Consider the following 7,967-nt stretch of genomic DNA (forward strand, 5'->3'; position numbering starts at 1 on the left):
TCACACGGCTGCCTTTTCTTTTAGACTGAAGATAAGGGATGATGCCATATTCATCCTGCATTGTATTCTTATCTGTGTTGCCAACCAGTTCCACCTTAGGCTTTGCCAAAGAGAGGGGTAGAAAGAGACTGCAAAACTGGAAGAGAAAGAACCGACGTGCTTCTTTCTGGTATTTTATCTACCTTCTACTCTGGTGAGCGGCATCTAGCAATATTCTCTGCCTTCCTGAGTCTGCAGCTCAATTCCAACTGCAGTTTCTCCAGGCTTTGCAAAACTGGCCTCATTATGTCTCCCAAAGAGACACCAGCTTGGTTGGGCCAAACCCTCTCTTTTCAGATCTGCTTCCTGCAGTTGCTACTTCCACAAAACCGCACAGTTCTCTTTTTATAGTGTTAGTGACCGAGTTATCTAGGTAACAGCTCTTTGTATTAAATTTGCCATTAAAATAACTTATATGGTTTCCATCTTTCAGCTGAACCCTGTCTGATACACTTGTTGAACCAAAGGAGAAATCCTTTAGCATGAAGGTCAAATTCAGATTTCTTCTTACAAAAATACCAATGTTAAAAAAGACATTTAATGAACACAGAACCACCACATAAAAATTTACCTCCAAAACATTCACTGAATTTGTAATGCCTTAGCAGGTAACTTTATTCAGGACACCTCCACTCCACTCCACTCCACACCTTAGAAGTGAAATCTTTGCTTTAGAGAACTTTCTATACTTATGTCCCAACCACTTGCCATGAGCATCTGGTCATATTCCCTGCTCATTTGTCAGTTGTTTTCTGCCCTTTTCCGTCCCCACAATTCAGTTTCTGACTGCAAATATTATACAGACAAACTAGTGAAGGAATGAAGTGAATAACCAGGCAAGGAGAAAATCCATTTGCTTTGAACCACCACTGTTTATTGAGTGGAAGACCTTGGACCCAGTAGCACTTGATAAATACAGTTCGCTGATGAATCACCTCACTAGTATAATGTATGACTCCAGTTTCTCATGAGTGCTCCAGTTTCTTTTTTTGTTATTTGGAGTTAGATCTCTTCTATATAACATTATTCTAATTTATATCAAGGGTGACAGAGACATTCACAGAAGGAGAAGAACACATATGGAATTAGAAAAACCTAGGTTCAAGTTCTGAGTCTGCCACCCACTACCTGTATGACCTCAGGCAAATGACCTGGCCTCTCAGAGCCTCCACATCCTCTCTTTAAATTGGAGCTATAATAAGAATAACTACTATGGACTGTTTAATCCTCACAATAAGTCTATGATGTTTTTACTATTATTATCCCAATTTTACTGACAAAGAACTTAATCTCAGAAAAGTTAAAAAACTTGCCCATGATTACCCAGCAATGAATTCTTGGGGTCAATGTGTAGAACCAGGCAGTCTGGCTCCAGGACTCAGCTTCCTAACCATATGCTCTAACCACCTCCTATCTTGGATGGGGTCCTTAATAAGTCTGCTTGAACTGCCATAACAAAATTCCATAGACTATGTGACTTAAACAACAGAAATCTATTTTCCTATAGTTCTAAAGTCTGGAAGTCCAAGAATCAAAGTGCCAACATAGTTGGGTTGTAGTGTGGGCTCCCCTCCTGTCTTCCAGATTGCTGCCTTCTCACCATGCCCTGGCATGGTGGAAGGGAGGGGGAGATGGAAATGCACACATGCACACCCTCTGTGACGTCTATTCTTCTAAGTCATTCATCCCGTCGTGAGGACATTACCCTCATGGCCTCATGTCAAGTCTATTAAGAGTAGAGTATGTATGGATTAACACAATAATTAAGTGAGGTGAAGGCTATGGTAACCAATTTGATGTAAGCATTCCAACTTGTATATAAATCAGCACATTGTACCCCATAAATGTATTAAGGTACACAGTTATTTAATTAAAAAAATAAAGAGAGAAAAAAAATAAACCTAATTACCTCTCAAAGGCCCTATTTCCAAATATGTGAACCATCACGCTGAGGATTAGGGCTTCAACGTGCAGATTTAGGAGGGACACAATTCAGTCTTCAGCATGTGGTTACCAGGAATCTCATTATGAGTTAACAAATGTTGAGGGTATGGCTTGCGTAAGTGCTACATCCATGGCAGCTATTCTGACACCTTGGAAGGAAATTCAAAAGAGCTTGGATTCGGTAGTTGAGGGCCAAATTAGACTTACCATTGAAATGACCCGGCTGATGTAGACTGTTATTTTTGTTATGAACAATTTGGCATAAGCCTCTGCCCTCAAATAGTAGCAGAACATATTCCTGCCATCCCCAGTGGTCAACTTGGTGAAAGGTATTTGGTTCTGTAATGTTTATTCCATGTTCTGTTGCTAAGGAAAAGGTGATGTAGCCAGATAAAAAGGTGTGAGATGAAAGTTGCGCCATGGAAAGGCTTTCTGTGCAAGCCATCTAAAATAGCACAGGCTACCTCTTGACCCTGCTTTATTTTTCTTCCCAGGATCTGTCACTACCTGACATATTTATTTGTTTATATGTTGTTTGTCCTCTCACAAAAATTTAGGCTTACGAGGGCCGGAACTTTATCTGTTTGTCTCCCTGCTGTATGCTCTTTTCCTACTCAAAGTGGGTCCTCTATTTGTTGAATAAACGATGGACAACATCTTCCCCAGCGGCTTTCCAGAAAACGCAAAGGATTCTTCATGTGCTATTTCTCATACGTATTTCTGACAAGAACTGAAGATAGAATCTTAAAATGTAATCAAGAGAAAAGTGGCTCCAGGTTACAGTGGAATCAAAGCTCATATTTCCTTTAGCTCTTGACAACGAGCACTGTTTTAGGAACGGCAGCCAGGCAAGAACTCTCAGAGGAGACATTCTGAGGACAGACCTAAATGAAATGATGGAGCTAGAGCACTGAAGTTAGCACCTTGAATAAGATCCAATTTTGAAACTCCTTTTAGAATTTAGTAGCAGGAAAAATGTCGTCTCTCAAAAATAATGAGGACTGTATTAACTGTGTTACATATGTGTGTGTGTGTGTGTGTGTGTGTGTGTGTATGGGTTTTTTGGTTTAGTTTTCTGTTTTTTTTTTAAATTTGTTTGTTTTGGTACTTGGAAGCTTAGAATCAAACTTAATGTTTAGTACTTGTAGTGATGCTGGCCTACGTGATGGTTTTAGCCCTATATTTATTTTTAAAAGCTATTTTTATTTTGATAAATTTATTACAGGCTTCTCATACTACAAGCCACCTCAGATTTAGAAAGTGGGTTATGAATTTAAGTACCTGGGTGAGGAAATGAGGAACAGTCTTAAAGTGAACCAGGCACGGCATGTCAGGGTGGTGGCCCTGAGGAAACCTTCCCCTTTCTAGTCCCCTACATGGCATGCATTTCTGCCCCTCACCACCAGCCTCTCTGATCCTATTCCTTGCTCTGGATGGGCAAAGAGAGCTCTCCATTCAGCACATTCATCTCCTTCCACTTTCTTGGCTCTGTCACATGTACCAGCCACATATCCAGCAAATCTGATCCTATGCCCATCTATTTAATCTCCCACTGTCCACCCGAGAGGAAAATCCACAGAGATCCATAAACTCTCCACCCACATTTCATGTCACACCCCCCTCCAAATTTATGCCACAATCATCCTAAATTTCCTGTGTTCTGCAGCCTACCATATTGTTTCCTACTTCTGCAATTTTTCCATTTTATCTACTTGGAAGGTTTTCCTAATTCTTATCCATCTTGAAAATTCCTCTTTACCTGTCTGATGTCTTCAGTCTAGCCAATGTGATTCTGTATATAAAAAGGTATTTGAGGTAATGGTGGTGTGGTGGAGCTTCAGGTAATATTTGCAGTCAGAAGATGTAAACTGGCCAGGAATTCAGACCATTGAGTGCTTGGACTAATTTGAGGAATCTCTGATTTACTTATCAACCGCAACAGAAAATGAAAAGTAGTGTGGCACAGATAAAACATTCTTCTGGTCATGACAGAAGGGAAAACCATAATTCATATCAGAGGACCTCCTCTCCAGAAGACAGATATGTAGAACAAGAAAGATCCTCACAGGATAGAGATTACTTTGATTATAGCAGGTCAGACCATGAGCATTCGAGAAGAGGACGTTCTCATGATGGTAGCATGAACTCATGAAATAGAGACCTAGAAAAACGCACAGAAAGAGAAAGAAATGCAGGTCAGAAAAGGTAGTGGAAATCTCCATCTCCTGGGAGAAGAAGCCCAGAACCATCAGTAACCCAGAGTTCCTCTGCTCAGGATGAACCTACTGCAAAGAAGAGAAAAGATGAGCTGGATACTCTCCTTACTCACACTGGTGGAGCATACATTCCCCCTGCAAAGCTCAGGATGATGCAAGAACAGATTACAGATAAAAGCAACTTAGCATACCAGAGGATGAGCTGGGAGGCACTAAAGAAGTCAATCAATGGTCTTATCAACAAAGTCAACATTTCCAATCTAAGTATTATTATTCAAGAGCTTCTAAAAGAAAATATAGTTAGAGGTAGAGGCCTGCTGTCCGGATCTATTTCACAAGCACAGAGTGCATCTCCAATATTCACCCATGTTTAGGCAGCATTAGTGGCAATTGTCAACTCAAAATTTCCACAAATAGGGGAATTAATCTTCAGAAGGTTAATTCTAAATTTTCGAAAAGGATATCAAAGAAATGATAAGCAACTCTGCCTGACTACTTCGAAATTTGTGGCACATCTTATTAACCAAAATGTGGCACATGAGGTGTTATGCTTAGAGATGCTTACTTTGCTCCTGGAAAGACCAACAGATGATAGTGTTGAAGTAGCTATTGGTTTTCTCAAGGATTGTGGCCTCAAATTAACACAAGTGTCTCCAAGAGGAATCAATGCTATATTTGAACATCTTCGAAACATTCTGCATGAGTCTGAAATTGATAAAAGAGTTCAACATATGATTGAAGTAATGTTCACTGTATGGAAGGATGGATTCAAGGACCACCCCATTACCCTAGAAGGACTTGACTTAGTGGAGGAAGATGATCAGTTCACCCATATGCTCCCTTTGGAGGATGACTACAATCCAGAAGATGTTCTTAATGTTTTCAAGATGGATTCTAATTTTATGGAGAATGAAGAGGAGTACAAAACAATTAAGAAGGAAATTCTTGATGAAGGAGACAGTGATTCAAACACAGACCAAGATGATGGAAGTAGTGAGGAAGAGGAGGAGGAAGAGGAGGAAGAATGAGAAGAAGATGAAGAAGGACAAAAAGTGACTATTCATGACAAAACAGAAATTAATCTGGTCTCATTTCATCGTATGATTTATCTTGCTATTCAGTCAAGTTTAGATTTTAAAGAATGTGCTCACAAATTACTGAAAGTGGAATTCCCTGAAAGTCAAACAAAAGAACCCTGCAACATGATACTGGATTGCTGTGCTCAACAAAGGACATATGAGAAATTTTTTGGCTTATTAGCTGGGAGATTTTGCATGCTCAAAGAGTACATGGAATCCTTTGAAAGTATATTCAAGAAACAATATAATACAATCCATCGCTTGGAAACAAACAAATTGAAAAATGTTGCTAAGATGTTTGCTCACCTTTTGCACACTGATTCTCTTCCATGGAGTGCTCTTGAATGTATAAAACTGAGCAAAGAAACCACCACACCATCCAGTAGAATTTTCATCAAAATATTTTTCCAGGAACTATGTGAATACATGGGTCTCCCTAAACTGAATTCAAGATTAAGGATAAAACGCTACAGCCATTCTTTGAAGGATTATTACCTCGAGATAATCCAAGAAACACTCGATTTGCCATCAACTTCTTTACTTCAGTAGGTCTTTCTGTGCCATGATGACCTTTGGCGTATTTTTGAGATGGGGGGTTAGTGGATGAATTGTGTGAGCATCTCAAAAATACGCCAAAGGTCATCATGGCACAGAAACCAGATGTTGAAAAAAATAAATCCTCCCCATCTTTTTCCTCTTCAGAGTCTAACTCCTCTGACTCTGACTCTGACAGTAGCTCAGAGTCTTCCAGTGAAGAGAGTGATTCTTCATCTACCAGCAGTTGCAGCTCTGCCTCAGCTAAAGATATAAGAAGAAGAGACAAAGGAAGACCAGAAGTAAAGAAGTAGATAAATTGATCAGGAGCCAACAAACAAATGATAGAAAATATGAAGAAAGAAGACTAGAACACAGGCACCAGGAAACAAGGACTGAGAGAGACAGACGGTCAGAAAAACATAGAGATTGAAATTCAAGAGATTCAAATGGGAGAGATCCCATAACAAAGCACATGTTGGACAGAAGTGTTCCCCCTGAATGAAATAATGACAGTAGAGTTGTGAATGACAAAGATCAGGAAATTCACAGAGATCTGGAGAAAAAGCATGGTGACCACAAAAAGAAAAAAGGAGAGAGAAGAAATTCTTTTTCTGAAAATGAAAAGCATAGACATAGAAATAAGGACAGTGAACATTTTAGAAGAGAGAGATCAAAGTCAAGGGAAACAGAAAGAAAACATTCAGGCTCTAGAAGTGATGAAGATAGATATCAGGATGGTGCAGAGAGGCATTGGGAAAAATCTAGCAGATACGCTGAACATTCCAGAGAATCAAGGAAAAATCAGGATCGGCGAAAAGAAAAGTCTCCCACAAAGCAAAAATAATTCTACAAAATGTCATAAACTGGGCATGCCTTATATTAAGTTGAAACAGATTATTTTTTAGATTGATTGGTGAACTTTGTAGAGAATTCTTGTATAAAGTACTGATTTGTATTTGTAAATTTTAAAATGTTTTCTTAATAACATGTTTTATAACTGATACATCTCAAGGCCCTCCCCATAAAATTATTTGAAGAGAACAATTTCACCAGAAAAGGATGTAAGTCTTGCTTATATTTTGTGAATAAAAAAAAAAGGTATATGAATGGGCAGTGCCTGTGGCTCAAAGGAGTAGGGCGCCAGCCCCATATACCGGAGGTGGCAGGTTCAAACCCAGCCCCGACCAAAAACCGCAAAAAAAAAAAAAAAAAAAAAAAAGTATTTGAATGCCTACTGCATGCCTGCAACTGTGTTCTGGGGTTCTAGGGCTGCCAAGCTTAATCCCCCATGAGCTGCTTTGACTCTTCCTGATTGAATCACTTCTCCCTATGTCTTACCTTGAACTTCTCACATATTCCTCTATTATTTTGCTTCAGTCTGTAGCAGGTATACTCAAACTATGGCCCGTGGGCCAAATGTGGCCCACCTAGGACATTTATCCAGTCTGCCAGGTTTTTTTCCACTGTTGCCTGTCCTGCTTAGCAGCCGACTCATCCCAGGGCCCACAGTTGGGCCCTCCAATGGTCTGAGGGACAGTGAACTGGCCCCCTGTTTAAGAAGTTTGAGGACCCCTGGTCTACAGTGTTGGATGGAGACTTGCTCAGGTTTATGGATTATTTCCTTTGCTTGACTCTGAGTTCATGGAAAGCAGAAGACATCATTTATTCATCTGTTTCTTCAGGGTACAGAAGCAGGCACATAGTAGGTGTTGATATGACAAGCAGAAAGAGCTACCTGAACAGGACCTTTCACATAGTAGGTGCTCAGTAAATACTTGTTGAATGGAAGAAAAAATATAATTCAGATATACCCAGTGACTGGGTAAGAGAAAGAAAAAAGTGGTGGATGAGATGCGTGCATGTATGAAAATCACATTTTGGATGAAGATGTAGTGACTGAACCTTTGAACGTGTATTTAATCTAAGTCAATAAACATTTCTTGCATATCAGCTGTAAATAGGCAAGTGGATCAAGTGGCTGAGTTTTGAGGAATAAGGCAGGCATGATGAAAGACTGTGAAGCACTACCGTATTACAGGCGTGGACTCTGGGTTTATATCCCAGTCTCAGCTCTACCACTTACCATCTGTTTAACTTTGGGCAAGTTACATATTCTTTTAAAGCCTATTTCCTATATCAAAGAAGATTAAAA

At 39.7% G+C, this 7,967-nt stretch overlaps 1 pseudogene; it reads left to right on the forward strand.

The window, feature by feature from the left end:
* The first annotated feature begins 3,928 nt into the window (after positions 1-3,928).
* LOC100949003 lies at positions 3,929-6,659 on the forward strand (annotated as a pseudogene).
* The last annotated feature ends 1,308 nt before the right edge of the window (positions 6,660-7,967 follow it).

The sequence above is a fragment of the Otolemur garnettii genome, unplaced genomic scaffold (assembly GCF_000181295.1).
Source record: "Otolemur garnettii isolate 467f Iridium unplaced genomic scaffold, OtoGar3 scaffold00016, whole genome shotgun sequence".
NCBI lineage: Eukaryota > Metazoa > Chordata > Mammalia > Primates > Galagidae > Otolemur > Otolemur garnettii.